We start from the raw sequence: 17,564 nt of genomic DNA, 5'->3' as shown, positions 1-17,564 counted from the left end.
TAATTTCTTAAGCACAATCGCATACAGATGTGCTTGAGTTGCCTGGATGAATGTTTTCACCTTTTGACACTCCTTGCATACGGATAAAGAGGAGCTCTCCATGTTTTTGAAGAGACGCAGGGTCTTTAACTTGCGAAAACACTTCCTTGGCTCGAAATGAGCGTAGCTTAAAGGCGTACACAGTGTGACCTTATTTATCAACTCTTCTGGTAAGCATAGAAGCCACAGTGTATCACTAATGTTTTTCCAATTGAACAAGATACCCTCTCTCATTAAATAGTACTGCCTAAGGACTGCCTGACTCTTATCCTTGCGTTTGTTGTTTACTTCCAGGATGGTGAATCCTTATTTTGCTGCTTATTGATACTGCCTGACTCTTATCCTTGCGTTTGTTGTTTACTTCCAGGATGGTGGATCCTTATTTTGCTGCTTATTGATACCTCTGATGGACATGATGATGTAATTCTCAAATGCTATCTTCCCAAGATAGAACAAGTAGACACTGTTCTTCATCGAGATCCTCCTGTACGTCTTCCACTAATCCGATTGGTGAACGTGACATTGCATTAGCGATAATGTTTGTTGTACCTGGTAAAAAAGTAAATGCGAAATCGAATTCTTGTAATTACAAAACCAGTGTTTAAAAACTCCCAAGGGTGAATTCAGTAATCAACAAGAATTCGAGTGCCTTGCGGTCTGCATACATTCTAGTCTTCTCCTGAAACAAGAAGTATCCAGTTCCATTGCAGAGTAACTCGACTACCGAATGCTAAGGTTTTGTGCACAAGTTTTTCATTTTCTTAAGATTCCTGAAGGATCTTCATGCGCACACCTGTCCTGATGCTGTCTGTGGGCATACAAAAATCTTTTGTCAGATCAAGGTATGACAATCTCTACACTGTCACCAATGCTGTTTATAATGCCTGAAACTGTCGTTCTGCTGTTACATACCACACTGAGGATGTTTACTTTCAAGTAAGTTTGCAGAAGCAAGGTAATCCAAGTATGCCTATATTTTCTAATCGTTTATAGAATTGTACGACTTCAATAAATCTTCTTAGCCGTATTATGGTTGTTGGTGCTCCAAATTCTGGAATAACTTCATTCTGTCTGGGTACAGTAACATGATAATGTGACCTAATAATCGAACTTAGCTTGCTCTGAAACAATATTTATCTATATTTGCGGTGATGCCATGCTCTTTCAGAGTACTGTGTAGCGTATTTAAACCTCTATTATGGTCTTCCCATGAATTTTCTGTGATCAGCAAGTATTCAATGTAATTTGTAACATTTCACTACAATGAACTGTTGAGGATGCTGTCTTTTCCATGAATGAAAGCTGCCGATGAGATGTTTAAACAAAATGGTAGGTGTCTGAACTGGTAGCACCTACCAAATGCAAGAAAAGTTGCATATTTTCTACAAGATTGTCAAGTTCCGACCTTTGTATCTGCACAGTGAGTGTATCAATGTGTGCAAACTTAGCTTACCACTTAGCAAGCAAATGGACAAAAAATCTGAAATGTCCTCTCAAGCCCAGGGTATTAAACAGACATTCTGAATAAATATGAACTTTGCCCTGTAAGGCAGCTAATATCAGGTGTGGAACGTAACAAAACTCATTAAAATGCTTCTTTCGGGTAACTAGAATGCATGAATTGATAAAGGCGGAAGTTTGGGGTCTATTCTAGAAAGACAAACAGCCATTCCCTTTTTTATTCTACATATAATTTATCAACTGTGCTTTCAGGGGTCAAGTGATACACAACAACCATATTCAATTACTTTTGGTACTCAATAACAAAATATTTAACTCCTGGACATATTGAACTCACGATTATTAAAATCGTCTACATACGAAACATTTTTATCATAGGAAAGAATGATTAAAAATCTTCATCAGCTCATTTACATCTACGTTGTCGTAGCTGGTCAATGCACTGAGTTGGTGGGGAAAAAATTTACTTTTTGAACCAATGAAAAAACTCTTATGTACTCAATGTGAGGGTAGATTAGTATCCAAGCTTGTGATATTCAATGGTCAAAGCGTACGCAAGTTGGAGTGAGCAATTCTAGACACAACATTACTGTCGCCTAATGCGCGATGGTACTTTACCAAGCAGCACAACAAAATTCTGTAGTTTTTGCATCTCTCCATGGATTTTTGGTCTATCACGACCTCTTCTTGCTCGAAACACAGCTTCAAGCAGCTGTCTGGAATGTGTGCTTGAGTAGCCTGCTCCTTCAAATGCATGTGTATTTTCGTTCCTTTTTGTAAGAATCACCACATCCAAGACCAAATATCACATGTAGGAAGTCCATTCCTGTAATCAAATTGTTTGCCAAATTTGACATCACCAGAAAGTTTCACTTCTATAAAGTTGTCCTTGACACACAAATTCTAGTCTCGTCTGTTGAATCACCTCTGCTTATTTTCCCTCTATAGTCGCCATGATTTTAGTTTTCTTCAATGACAGTACAGACCAAAAGTATTTTTTTGACATATTTTTGAAACGGATTATCTAAGACGCCCACAGTCTGACTGCAGTTGCCAAGTATTCCTTTTAATTGTACTCACCCTATTGTTATTTTTATTACGGAAAGCAGATCTTGTATCGTGATTTTCTCTGTTTCTTATAACAGAGTTTCTGCTATGTCTTCATACTCAAGTATATTTATTTGGCTCATTCTGACTTCGTCTGTGGGTGTTACATCAGTCCTTCCCACATCTATATTCTGTCATTGTTGTCATGAATTTCTGGCATGGTGTTCTATCCTCAGATTCAGCATTCTAATTTCAATGATTTTTGCTTGACTCCTATTCCTATCTGGTATGTGCCAATTTTGCACAAAATAATGACCACTATTGTTATCTGATAATTATTATTCTGTTCTCTTGTATGTTCTGGGTACTGTCGGAAGTGTCTACCTCCTCCTCTGTTCCTCTTGTCCCATGTATCGTAATGCTGAAGATGTCCATTAAAGATGCCTTGCTGATCCCTTTTCCTCTCTTTTGCGTTGTGCTCTTCGAAAGCCGATTCTAATTGATGTATCATGCTCCTAAATACTCCAACATCTTCACCACCTCTTCCCCCTAATACATGTTGGTAATTTATTGGTAATTTCGAGTAGCGGAATTGAAGGGTGTATCAAAAAGAATCATCCGCTTAAAAAAAAAAAATCATAACTATTATGTTATTTGAGATAGGTGCGTGAACAACGTAATGTTGGAAAGAGCAAACTCTCGAGTTTTACATGGTTCCCGCCTGGCAGCAGCAGTGTGTGCCTACTTCAGTTCTAACAAAAATGGTGTCGACACAACAGAAAGCGTTTTGTGTTCTGCGTTTTGCACAATGCGGGTCAGTAATAACTGTTCAGCGTGACTTGCGTGCTATGTGTGATGTGGATCCTCTTATGGCACAGAGCATTAGACAATGGCATGAACAATTCCGAGAAACAAGTTGTTTGTTTAAAGGCAAATCGCCGGGCCGTCCCCGAGTGTCAGACACAGACGTCGAACGCGTCCGCCATAGTTTCACAAGGAGTCCGCATAAATCCATTCGCCGTGCAGCTCGACAGCTCAACATGCTCACGATGACCGTCTGGCGTCTGTTGCGTCGACTTTTACACAACAAACCATACATAATTAAGCTACTGTAGGCTCTTCGTGAAGGTGACAAACAACAATGTGTGGAGTTCTGTAATTTTGTTCTTGGCAAGATGGAGGATGGCAGTTTTCTTCCATGCTTAGTGTGGCAACATTACATTTAAATGGAAAGGCGAGGCGGCCGGTGTGGCCGAGCGGTTCTAGGCGCTTCAGTCTAGAACCGTGCGTCCGCTACGGTCGCAGGTTAGAATCCTGCTTCGGGCATGGATGTGTGTAATGTCCTTAGGTCAGTTAGGTTTAAGTAGTTCTAAGTTCTAGGGGACTGATGACCTCAGATGTTAAGTGCCTTAGTGCTCAGAGCCATTTGAACCATTTTTGGAAAGGCGAACTGTCATAATGTACGAATAAGGGGCACGGAGCAACCACATGAAGTCGTACAACATGAGAAGGACTCTCCAAAATTTAATGTATTTTGTGCAGTTCACGGGAAAAGATGTGTGGTCCATTTTTCTTTGCCAAGAACATTGTTACAGGAAGCAGATATCTCGAAATGCTGGAGAACTTTCTAGTCCCACAGAGATTGATTCGAACGACTTCATTTACCAACAGGATGAGACACCGCCACACTGGCATCTGGAAGTGCGGGAATTTTTAAATCAAAGGATTACTGGACGATGGATCGGTCGCACTGGACCAAATGATTCAGCCTTACATTACTGGTCTCCAAGGTCACCGGACCTGACTCTATGTGATTCTTTTTTGTGGGGGTTTATAAAATGCTCTGTTTATGTGCCAACAACAATGAATGAACTAAGACATCGCATAACAGCAACTGTGGAAGCTGTAACTCAAGACATGCTCTTTGCAGTGTGGGAACATTTAGAATACCGCACTGACGTATGCCGTGCATCTCAAGGGAGACATACTGAACACCAATGAAAAGATGTGAACTTTTTGAGTTTCCCATTCATCAAAAAACAAAATTCGTTGTACTTGTTTACTAGTTTCTGAAATATAGACGCGCCAAACCTGACGATTCTTTTTGATACACCTTGTATTTCTCGAGGGCTATGTGGAACATCTAAAAACTGATTTTCCTTCATCATTGCTTCGAAGAACTTAACAAAGCTCCTGAAACCGTATGCTTCTAATTATTTGTACATCATGATCTCCTGTTGTATGCATTCCTGTTTTTCTTGCAGCCAATAACTAGCGAGAATGGCTTCCCTAAATTCATTACATGAAAAGCAAGCCACTGATATACCTCTCAGTTTCTCCGCTGTACCCCCTTGTAACTGTCCACATATGAATTCATGCTTGTATATGTCAATGGTCATGCATGTGGTAGCGATTGATCGATTTGAGCAATCCACGCCTTTGGGTGGAGTGTGTTACCATTGTCCTTGTGATTTTATAATTTACAGACTGATATAAAATTCTTGAATTTGACTGGTTCTTCTTGTCTCACAGGCATCCTAAATGTTGTTTCTGAGGCTCTCATTTACTCATTGTTCCATGAATGACCATGACAATCGTTACTGCTGCTCTGCATCGAATTATCTCCGCTTGCTCTTCATGCATGACTACTACTGAGTGTTACACAGTTATGTTTTTTGCTAGTTCCTGCTTCCCAACCTAAAGTTCACAACACCTTTACCTTGAATCTGATGTAATGTCTGTCTGAATCCTCGTTTCTTCACTCCTGCTGTTCGTTGATGCCCTCCTGTTTCTTATGAAATATGAGAAGTGACTGAACCTCGTGGTGGTATTCTGCTACTGACAGCGGGATTGTGATGTCTGATGCCATATCTGCCTTCTATATCTGCTCCACCACAACTTCGAGCTTACGAGTTTTCAATTCATCTGTTGCCTGTTCTAATTTACTATCAATCTGATCATTGATTTAGCAAATACCCTCCTCCATCTTGTCAATCTGTTTTTATACGTTTTCCTGCTGCTTATGAATTAGCTCATGATCTCGTTGTACATCTGCAAATCGTTCTTATTTTTGCTACATTTTCTCAACCGTTGGTTTCCCTCATCACTCTCCTAGCTTCTTCTTTCAATTACCTCTATTCTCTACTTGTTTCCTGTGCTTCTTTCTTTAGTTCCTACACTTCTTTCCTCATCTCCCGCAACTTCTCTAATCAGCCTTGCCTCATCCTTTAATTCTTTGCTTGATTGCCTCCTTACTTCTCTTGCTTCTCTATCCATTTGCTTCAAAAACTCAAGACAGAATAATTTTCTGCTCCCGTTTCATTTGGCGTATGTGGTGATGAGGCATGTGAACTCATTTGAGAATCTCTTTGAGGAGGCGTATCTGCTCTATCAATCTCCTCTACTTCGTAATTTATAATTTTATGACTGCTTTGATGTTTTGTGAGGTAACCGCATCTTATCCTTCACTTACTCCCCTTCCCTCGTCTGATTCCATGTTATCGCTGCTCCTGTTTCACTACCGTTTACATTTGGACTTCACTATTCCGCGAGAAAGCTTAACTGCTCCTCTCCTGTCTCACCTTCACCCCTGTCGTGACTTGACTCATGTTGCTTATCTCCTTATTCTAAACCTGCTACTGTTTAACCGTGCCTGACTTCTTGTTCTCATAAAATAATTAATTAAGGAGCCCCATTTATACAAAAAGAAATTAAAAATAATGCCTTCAACTCAACAAAATATCCTATCAAATCACATACACAAAAAGTGAAGGTTCCCTTCAAAATTTCCAACACCAAAACGACACTGACAATCTTCAAGATGTGGAACACAATCCACAAAACATGAAAGTGAAATAAAAAAACGTATGTTAATTATTAACATCAGCAATAATTCGAAAAATAATGTGGTTCTAAATGCTCACAAATTTAAAGAATATGAATCACAAAATTAAATTTCCTGACTTCGTAAGAGAATCTCCCTGCATTAATTCGATCGTGGCAGGGTGAACGTCAGTTCATGTGGAACCTCATGCTTGTGAAAAAACCTGTGTTCAAGTTAACTGTGAGATGAATTCACACATAAGAATTAGCACTAGATTAAATGCTCACAATGGATTAAATTAACACTTTAGAAATGTTTGGTCCTAACAGTGAGACTTAAAGTGGGATGTCACTATTCTTTTATGTGGAGACATTGATGATGGTAATGGATTTGTTAATTACTTTAATCAAAATCATGATCTACATGATTCTGAATTTATTCCAAAAGTATACGAAAAATGTATGAAAAAGAAATGACATGAAATGCTTGACGCACAATTAGATTTTGACAAAGAATGAACTTTACATAAAATAATTAACAGTTGGCAGAGTTAATTGGTGGGACATGGACTATGATAAATATCATCTCCCTTTCTCAAAGAGTTTACCGAAATCTGTCTAAACACCAGTAACAGTGATTGTAAGGCCTGAAAGAAAAGCTGAAGTTATTCAAGCAGTTGTGGCTGTACTGTCCTTTGGAAAGGCTAAACTGTAAAATGATGTGGAATCCCTAAGTTCCATTGGTCGTAACGTGCCAGTGCTGCAAGCTACTCTCATAATACTCTTCGATATAATGTGAGTAGACCACTAGTATATGAATGTCTGGCATCATATGTATAGCTAGGAGTGCGCTGTTGTGAACTCGAACATTGGACTCCACCGTTCTCCACTGCTGAGGAGAGCTGCCTTCAAATTTGTCACTCTGCTCTCCCGAAGTACTGAAGTTCAGTTGCCAAGAACCAGAAGAAGAGAGTTGAAGTTAAATGACCAAGAACTAAACAACAAGTCCCATCTTTTTAGAAGTGAGAACAAAGCCACCCTGCATTTTGTGCCAAGAGTATTTTGTCAATCAATCCTTAAGATCCTTAAAAAGTTACATTTTCTCCACTGGTATTGTTGTTAAAAATCTCCCATCCTTAAAACTTCAAATCCAATCAGCTCGTTTTCCACCCCTCTGTTCCCAAAAACGTCAGGTCAAATGCTATGTCATATTGACATCACACTAAAGCCACCAGTCAATAGTCTTTTTTTTTTTTTAGCTATTTCGCTGTTTTCTCTGGTTGCAGGAAAATAAGAAAGAAAAATACAACTTATTTTCCTGAGGTCTCTCTGTCGGCCATGTACAGCCTACAACTCCTTAGAGTCCTGTTTGAGTGTATTTTAGGGTGGTCAAGAGTTGGCTATGTTATTTTTTGACAAAGTCCCACCTGCTGCCTGCTACTTCGCCGAAATTCCTGGCTGTACACCTCAAGCTTGAGTGCATAGTTCTCTAATAGGACACATGCCATAGAAAGCAGTTTCCAAGCTGGACCTCGCCTTTTCAATATATTTTTTCCATAATGGCTCATTTTGTTCCACACTGACTGGTTCTGAGCGATGGACGATACTGCTCGGATGTCTGGTACTCCGTTTTCATACAGACAATGCTTACAACCCAATCTGCTTTTACCTAAGTGGCAGCTGCCAGTTCTCAGAACATATTGTCCTTTGTCTGCAATGTTCTGTTCTCTTGCGTCTCACCCTAAGTGTCATGTTCCCAGCGTGCCACAGTTTGGAAATTCCCTCAAAGATGTCATTATAACGGTGAGGAGTAGGTTAACTGTAGTACAGTTAAGGAAAGGAAACCCAATCGCCCCTAACAACCACTGTTATCAATTTATCCAATATGAAAAATGTGTTTATACAATGTACATAAGTTTAATCATGTTAAACCAAATCTACCTGCCAAAATGAATGAAAGGTGACGAGCGAAAATTGCTTGATGCTTTTCAACGGGAACGGTGAAGTTCATCCCCACGTTTGAAGTCACCAGTTCAATAAATTGTTCTTGGAACAGATTCTTTCCAGATGGCCCAATATTATTGGCAAGTGGCGAGTAGAGCTCTTGTTCGAATATTAAATTAATTCTAAGCGACTTCATTTCTCTACATTGTCAAGTGTTGTATCTCAGGACTATTGGTTATGGACGTCTTGAACCTCAGGAAACTGAGGTCCAACTGGCCTTGAGGCGGCTCTTATCAGTTAGTACAAAGCCATACACATGGTGGCATTAATCTTCTTGATTTGTAGCAGTTGGTTAGTTGGTTCGTAACTTCACTGTAGGTTTGGTTCTTCACTGGAGGTTTTGGTTCTAAGACGTCCTGTAGTATACTAACAATGAATTGTGAGATCCACTTCCCTGTAATTAAGATTTAACATATCAAAAATGCATGTTCACCTGTACAATAGTAGATGTATTCAAGATGTTTACTTTAACATACAGGTCAAACTGAGAAGGTGCTGTTATGAGTATACTTTTTTGTCAGTATTTCCGAAATGTTAATGTACGATATTGGACACTGAGGGTTGCTCTGTCGCCATATCCTCTTTCAGTCTACTTTCAATTGGCTCCGTGGTTAGCGCGGAGTGGCCGCGCGGTTAGAGGCGGCATGTTACGAAACGCGCGGTCCTCCCGCCAGAGGTTCGAGTCCTCCCTCGGGCATGGGTGTATGTGTTGTCCCTAGCGTAAAGTCTAGGGATTGATGACCTCAGCAGTTTGGTCCCTTAGGAATTCACACATATTTGAACATTTCGCGGTTACGCAGGTGGAATCGAACTTCAGCTTAACCTGTGATAGATGTCCTGCACGGAGTTCTGAAGTGACACCACAAACGTGCTTAACCGCCATTTCTCGGGATAAGGGAGGTGAAGGCACAGAGTTGCCCTATAAATATGATATCATACGATAGAGTAGAGCGAAAATAAGCAAAGTAAACGGCATTTCGAGCATGAGTAAAAAATAATGCAGATTATGATTACAGCGGCGATAGTTTCATTGAGTTTCTGCTCAACATCTTGAACGTGGTACTTCCAAGAAAGTGTTTCATCTGCCCTCTGCCCTAAGACTTTAAAATGATCGACTTCATTGCCTGTTGACCACCTTAGAACAATCATAATATATCAGTTTCACAATGGCTGTGTATGAGAAAATATTATTTATGGTTCAAATGGCTCTGAGCACTATGGGACTTAACATCTTTGGTCATTAGTCCCCTAGAACTTAGAACTACTTAAACCTAACTAACCTAAGGACATCACACACATCCATGCCCGAGGCAGGATTCGAACCTGCAACCGTAGCAGTCGCGCGGTTCCGGACTGAGCGCCTAGAACCGCTAGACCACCGCGGCCGGCAAATATTATTTATCTCATATTGCTGAAGGTAAGATTTAATGAATTTTCTGAAACTTGCTTGCGTTACATTCCACGTCTTTCACAAGAACACTTGTGAAATCTATTATATGAACGTGAGGTGTCTGTTCTTTAGAACATGTCCGAAAGAACAGAAACTATGCATTCATGTAACTGATTCGCCTCGATAGACAATGAGCTCACAACCTTTAGTGCAGATGCACTTTGCACACGACCTCCAGCGGCAGTTCAAAATAAGCGAGCTTGGAGGACATGAATGGGGACTGTAGATAGGTGGTGCTAGTTGAGAATGTGATTCGGCCTCGTAGCGTGTCGAGATAGTCCACGCATTTGCAGTAAGCACTGTGTTTGGATGACACTGAGGTTAACACAACTGCCTTGTAAGTCGGAGATCCTGGGTTCGAGTCCTGGACCGGCACAAATTTTCACTCGTCGCCGCTGATTCTGCATAAAGTCTTTCCTATTTTTAAATTTGAAATTTGTGGTAAGTTTCTATGGGACCAAACTGCTGACGTCATCGCTCCCTAGGCTTACACACTACTTAGTCTAACTTAAAGTAACTTACTCTAAGAACAACATATAGACCCTTGCCCGAGGGAGGACTCGAACCTCCGGCGGGAGGGGCAGCCCAATCCGTAACATGGCACCCTAGACCGCGCAACCACTCTGCGTGGCTTTCCTTTCATTTTTGCCGCCTCCACCTTTAATTTAAATAAATTGTGGCATCTGCGAATAGAAAAAAAAATCGAATAATTCATCATGTTAAGTGGCAAGTCATCGATAAACATTGTATAGCGTAATTAATATAAAAATCTGTCACGTTTCAAAAGTAGACAAAAAAGAAGCAAAAAAGATCCATTAAGCTCTGGTACTCAGGCGTGCTGTCTTCGAGATGATTGTTAATGTCTGGTTACGAGCCCGCACTGACATCAGTATGAAATGTTTTCCAAGTTGTTATAAATGTATTTGAAATGTTAGCTTGTCGATTATGTCCCCTTTTAAATAGGCTCAAGATTCGCCCATGACCCATGGTTGAGAAATTTGGTAAATGGATGATGTGGAACCGGAACATATTGCTGCTAGCGTTAGTCTTCATCCAACGCGTCAATATGGTGCAAAGGATGGTCGAGCAGGCTCCCAAGTTCATCCAAAATCAGTCCTGATTTTTCTGTCTACGGTCATCTCAAAAGTGATGTGCGTAATACTCCAGTTGAGACGTCTGAAAAACATGAGGAGTGAACTGAACAATCCTGTCAAGCTATACGGGATGACCCGCCGGTATTTGAAAAAAAATTGTGGCTCACTGCAGAGAATGCAGTCTTTGCATCCTAATGGTAGGACGACAGTGGAACACTAACGTTAATATGGAAGAGTGTATAGTAAATAGTAATATATAATGTGAGAAGCAACAATGATTTACTTGTTAGGGTAGGTCATGACTGAAATTTCAATCCAATTACATGGGTACTTAATGGAAACGTTTCCATTTGAAATATATTTGCACTAGCTAGGACAATATTTCATATTGCAAGTGGCTGCTCGTGACCACACACTGGCAGTTATCTCTCAAACGGCTCGTTTGCAGACTCATCTTTACTGGAACGATTTTGCTTCATCAATGTATGCTATCTGCCATGTGAGTATTCGCTATTAATCATTACGCATTCTGTATATCGAGAAAAAAACGGTGGGCCCCGAACAGGACCCAGGGGCGCCGCAAACTTAACATAATGTCGGCAATTTTTTTTTTCCATCAGTGCTCTGACGTATGATGCTGCCCTCTACGAATTCCTCTCCTGTGACAACCTGTTTATCTCGGCGTAGCTATTGAAACCTACGTCCTCAACTATTTGCTAGGTGTATTCCAATCTCTGTCTTCCTCTACAGTTTTTGACCTCTACAGCTCCCTCTAGTACAATGGAGGTCTATCCCTTATTTCGTAACATATGTCCTATCATCCTCTCCCTTTTCCTTGTCACTGTTTTCAAATATTCCTCTCCTCTCTGATTCTGCGCAGAACCTCCTCATTCATTACTGTATCGGTCCACCTAATTTTCAACATTCGTCAGTAGTACCACATCTCAAAAGCTTCGACTTCCTCAAATTCCATGTTACGCTACCAAACAATGGTGTGCTCCAAACCTACATTATCAGAAGTTTCTTCCTCAAACTAAGGTCTACATTTGATATTAATAGACTTCTCTCGGCCAGTAATGCCCTTTCTGTCACTGCTAATCTGATTTTGATGACTTCCCTGCTCCGACCGTCATAGCTTCTTTTGCAGCCCAGACAGCAGAATCCCTTAACTTCATCTATTTCGTGATCACCAATACTGACGTTAAGTTTATCACCGTGTTCATTTCTGCTACTTCTCATTACTTTCGTCTCCCTTCGATTTACTCTCAATTCATACACTCCTGGAAATGGAAAAAAGAACACATTGACACCGGTGTGCCAGACCCACCATACTTGCTCCGGACACTGCGAGAGGGCTGTACAAGCAATGACCACACGCACGGCACAGCGGACACACCAGGAACCGCGGTGTTGGCCGTCGAATGGCGCTAGCTGCGCAGCATTTGTGCACCGCCGCCGTCAGTGTCAGCCAGTTTGCCGTGGCATACGGAGCTCCATCGCAGTCTTTAACACTGGTAGCATGCCGCGACAGCGTGGACGTGAACCGTATGTGCAGTTGACGGACTTTGAGCGAGGGCGTATAGTGGGCATGCGGGAGGCCGGGTAGACGTACCGCCGAATTGCTCAACACGTGGGGCGTGAGGTCTCCACAGTACATCGATGTTGTCGCCAGTGGTCGGCGGAAGGCGCACGTGCCCGTCGACCTGGGACCGGACCGCAGCGACGCACGGATGCACGCCAAGACCGTAGGATCCTACGCAGTGCCGTAGGGGACCGCACCGCCACTTCCCAGCAAATTAGGGACACTGTTGCTCCTGGGGTATCGGCGAGGACCATTCGCAACCGTCTCCATGAAGCTGGGCTACGGTCCCGCACACCGTTAGGCCGTCTTCCGCTCACGCCCCAACATCGTGCAGCCCGCCTCTAGTGGTGTCGCGACAGGCGTGAATGGAGGGACGAATGGAGACGTGTCGTCTTCAGCGATGAGAGTCGCTTCTGCCTTGGTGCCAATGATGGTCGTATGCGTGTTTGGCGCCGTGCAGGTGAGCGCCACAAGCAGGACTGCATACGACCGAGGCACACAGGGCCATCACCCGGCATCATGGTGTGGGGAGCGATCTCCTACACTGGCCGTACACCACTGGTGATCGTCGAGGGGACACTGAATAGTGCACGGTACATCCAAACCGTCATCGAACCCATCGTTCTACCATTCCTAGACCGGCAAGGGAACTTGCTGTTCCAACAGGACAATGCACGTCCGCATGTATCCCGTGCCACCCAACGTGCTCTAGAAGGTGTAAGTCAACTACCCTGGCCAGCAAGATCTCCGGATCTGTCCCCCATTGAGCATGTTTGGGACTGGATGAAGCGTCGTCTCACGCGGTCTGCATGTCCAGCACGAACGCTGGTCCAACTGAGGCGCCAGGTGGAAATAGCATGGCAAGCTGTTCCACAGGACTACATCCAGCATCTCTACGATCGTCTCTATGGGAGAATAGCAGCCTGCATTGCTGCGAAAGGTGGATATACACTGTACTAGTGCCGACATTGTGCATGCTCTGTTGCCTGTGTCTATGTGCCTGTGGTTCTGTCAGTGTGATCATGTGATGTATCTGACCCCAGGAATGTGTCAATAAAGTTTCCCCTTCCTGGGACAATGAATTCACGGTGTTCTTATTTCAATTTCCAGGAGTGTATTATGTACTCATTAGACGGTTCATTCCATTGAAAAGATCCTGTAACCCCCCTTTACTTTGAACGACTATAGCAATGTCATTAGAGAATCTTATCATTGGTATCCTTTCATCTTGAATTTTAATTTCACTCCTGAACCATTCTTTTATTTCAGTTATTGCTTCTTCGATATATACATTGAACAGTAGGGGTGAAAAACTACATCCCTGTCTTGCAAGCTTTTTCATCCGAGCACTTCGTTCTTCGTCTTCTGCTCTTACTATTCTCTGGTGGTTTTTGTTTACATTGCATATTACCCGTCTTTCACTATAGCTTACATCGTATTTTTCTGAGAATGTCGAACATCCTGTACCGTTTTACATTGATGAACATTTTTTCCAGGTCGACAAGTCCTATAAACGTGTCTTAATTTCCTTCAGTCTTGCTTCCATTATTAACGGCAACGTCAGAAATGCCTCTCTAGTGCCTACAAATTTCCTAAAGCCAAGCCGATCGTCATCTAACGCGTCCTCAATTTTCTTTTCCATTCTTCTTTATATTATTCTGGTCAGAAACTTGGATGCATGAACAGTTAAGCTGGTTGTGCGATAATTCTCGCACTTGTCAGCTCTTGCAGTCTTAGGGATTGCGTGGACTATGTTTTTCCGAAGTCAAATTTATTTACCCCAATGATTTTAGAAATTCTGATGGAATGTTATTTATTGCTTCTGCCTTATTCCATCGTAAGTCTTCCAAAGCTCTTTTCTGATTCTAATAGTGGATCCCCTATCTCTTCTATATCGACTCCTGTCACGTCATCAGACAATTCGTCCCCCTCATAGAGCCCTCAAATGTACTCCTTCCCAACTGCTTTCTCCTCTGCATTTAACAGTGGAATTCACGTTGCATTTTTAACGTTACCACCCTTGCTTTTAATTTCACCGACGGTTGTTTTGACTCTTCTGTATGCTGAGCCAGTCCTTCCGATAATAATTTCTTTTTCGATTTCTTCACATTTTTTCCTGCTCTAATTTCGCCTGAGCTTCCATGCATTTCCTGATTATTTCATTTCTAAGTTGCTTATTTTTTTTTATTCCTGAATTTCCGTGAACAGTTTTGTACTTCCGTCTTCAAATCGATTAACTGAAGTATTTCTTCCATAGTTTCTTCGCAGTTACTTGGCCCTTTCTTGAGATGTCCATTCCTCTTCAACTGAACTGCCTATTGAGCAATTCCTTATCGCAATGTCTGTAGCCTCAGAGAACTTCAGGCGTATCTCCTCATTCTTTAGTCCTTCCGTAGCCCACTTCTTTGTGCACTAATTCTTTCTAATTAGTCTCTTGATCTTCATCCTACTGATCATCATTACCAAATTGTGATCTGAGTCTACATCTGCTCCTGGGTACGTCTTACAGTCCAATATCTGATTTCAGACTCTGCCTAACCATGATGTAATCTAACTGAAATGTTCCTGTATCTCCGACCTTTCCAAGTATGCCACCTTCTCTTTTGATTCTTGAATGGAGTATTCGCTACTGCTTACTGTAATTTATTGCAGAACTCAATTAGTCTTTCTGCTCTTTCATTTCAAGTAACAAGACCATATTCTCCCACAACCCTTTCTTATACTCCTTCTCCTACAACCGAATTCCAATCCCCCATGACTATTAGCTTTTCATCTGTCTTGACGTGCCGAATTATCCATTCAATATCCTCAAACACTTTATCTTTTCATCTTGTGCTTGCGGCGTTAACATGTATACCAGAACTATTGTTGTTGGTGTTGGTTTGCTGTCGATTCTGATGAGAACACCCCTATCGCTGGACTGTCCACGGTAACTCACTCTCTGCCCTACCTTTCCATTCATAACGAATCCTACTCCCTTATACCATTTTTTGCTATTGTTGATATTACCCTATACTCAGGTGACCAGAGACCAGAAATCCTTGCCTTCATTCCATTTCACTTCACTGACCCCTATTACATTTAGATTGCTCCTTAGCATTTCCCTTTTCAGATTTTCTGGTTTCTCTACCACGTTCAAACGTCTGACATTCCACGCCCCTACTCATAGAACATTACCCTTCTGTTGGTTGTTCATTTTTTTCTCATGGTAACCTCCACATTGGCAGTCCCCTCCAGGAGATCCGAATGGGGGACTATTCAGGATTACTTTGCCAGTGGAGAAATCGTTATGACACTTTTTCATTACGGGCCTCATGTCCTGTGGATACACATTATGTGTCTCTAATGCAGTGGTTGACATTGCCTTCTGCATCCGCATGCCGTTGACCTTCGCTGATTCTTCCGCCTTTAGGGGCAGTTTCCCATTCTGAGGGGACAGAGTGCCTTGAACCTCTGTCAGCTCCTCCACCCTTTTGACAAGGCAGGATGAGGGCGAATTCTTATCCCGGAAGTCTTCGGCCGCCATTGCTGACCATTTTTAATCAAAATGTAAGCGTTGGTGTTTTTCGAACACGAGACCGAGGACGTTTTGGTTAGTAATCGAAGATTCTTCCCCTAGACTTGAAATATAGATATTTTTAAAGTTATGAAGAATGAAAAAGATACTTTTGCACATAATAAGACTGGAATAAAATAGTGCTGGATGCTCTCGTGGAGGACAGCCTTCTGCTTGTTACTTTCTATGTATGAAGTGAAGCAATGTTGAACTTTTTTCGTGATCGCAAAGTGCTCTCAGTTATGCAAAAGTGTTCCGTATACCACACAATCATATGCTTTTGCTGAATCAAAGACCGCATCTACTGTCCTCGACCTATCGTGTAGCCCTGCTAGTGCCTCACACAGAAGAGCAAGCTACATTTTCTCACGCTACTCCTGTGCTGTGTGCAAACTCCGGAGTTTGACATCAAATAACATACTACGGAAGAAAATGCACAGACCAGAAATAAATTGTCCGCAACTTCAAAAAAACTGGATGATTCATTCAAGAGAAAGAGTTTCAAAAACTGAGTAAGTCAATAACGCGTTGGTCCTCCTCTGGTCTTTATGCTAGCAGTTATTCGGCTTGCCGTTGACCGACAAAGTTGTTGGGTGCTCTCCTGAGAGATATTGTGCCAATTTCTGTTCAATTGGCGTCTCAAATGATCAAAATCACGAGCTGATTTACGGGCTCTGACGGACTCCGAACGTTCTCAATTGGGGAGGGGTCTGTAGACCTTGTTGGCCAAGGTAGGGTAGAAACACCCCCCCTCCCCCCCTGTGTGCAGTCGGAAATTGTCTTACCAAAATGTAAATCCAGGATGATACGTCACAAAGGGCAAAGAAACGGAGCGTAGAACATCGTCGACGTGTTACTGTGCATTAAGGGTGCTGCGGATGACAATCAAAGGGGTCCTGCTATATAATGAAATGTGAAACCAGAACATTACCCCACAACCATAGGTGGAAGCACAAGCGGCCAAAGACACTACTAGCTAGGGCATAGCCACCTATGGTAAACTAACATCCACTAACAAGCGACAAACTTCGGCAAGCCCCTGCATATCAGCAACACTGACAGCTGCTATTAGAGCCGACCAACAGGCCACAGCAGGGACACCGACGAGTTCGCCCACTGACGCAGAAACAAACCGGCAACATTACCTTACACTGTGCATCCGATATATGACCTATCGGACACAAAAACCATGATAAACCTAACAGTTGCAGGTTGCTGACGCTGATCGCGAGCTCTACACCGGCACCCAGCGGCAGCCTCCGAGCAACACCACCGCACAACGTCAGAGGTGTCGACATGCATGATACCCACTGTTAACAAAGCCTACCCTTGCACGACCTATCGCAGGCAGCAAGACATCCGCTACTGCTCTTACCACTCGACCTAACTATCGCAGAGGTTTTTTTTTCCCTTGGCTCTTGCCTTGGCACTTTTTTTCCTTTGCCCTTCAAACCGCTACCCTTCGTTCGACTTCGACCCAATCTATCTCCAGATGAGCGCGTATTAATG

This window comes from Schistocerca cancellata, chromosome 5, assembly GCF_023864275.1.
Source record: "Schistocerca cancellata isolate TAMUIC-IGC-003103 chromosome 5, iqSchCanc2.1, whole genome shotgun sequence".
Classification (NCBI taxonomy): domain Eukaryota; kingdom Metazoa; phylum Arthropoda; class Insecta; order Orthoptera; family Acrididae; genus Schistocerca; species Schistocerca cancellata.
This window is presented reverse-complemented; position numbering follows the sequence as displayed.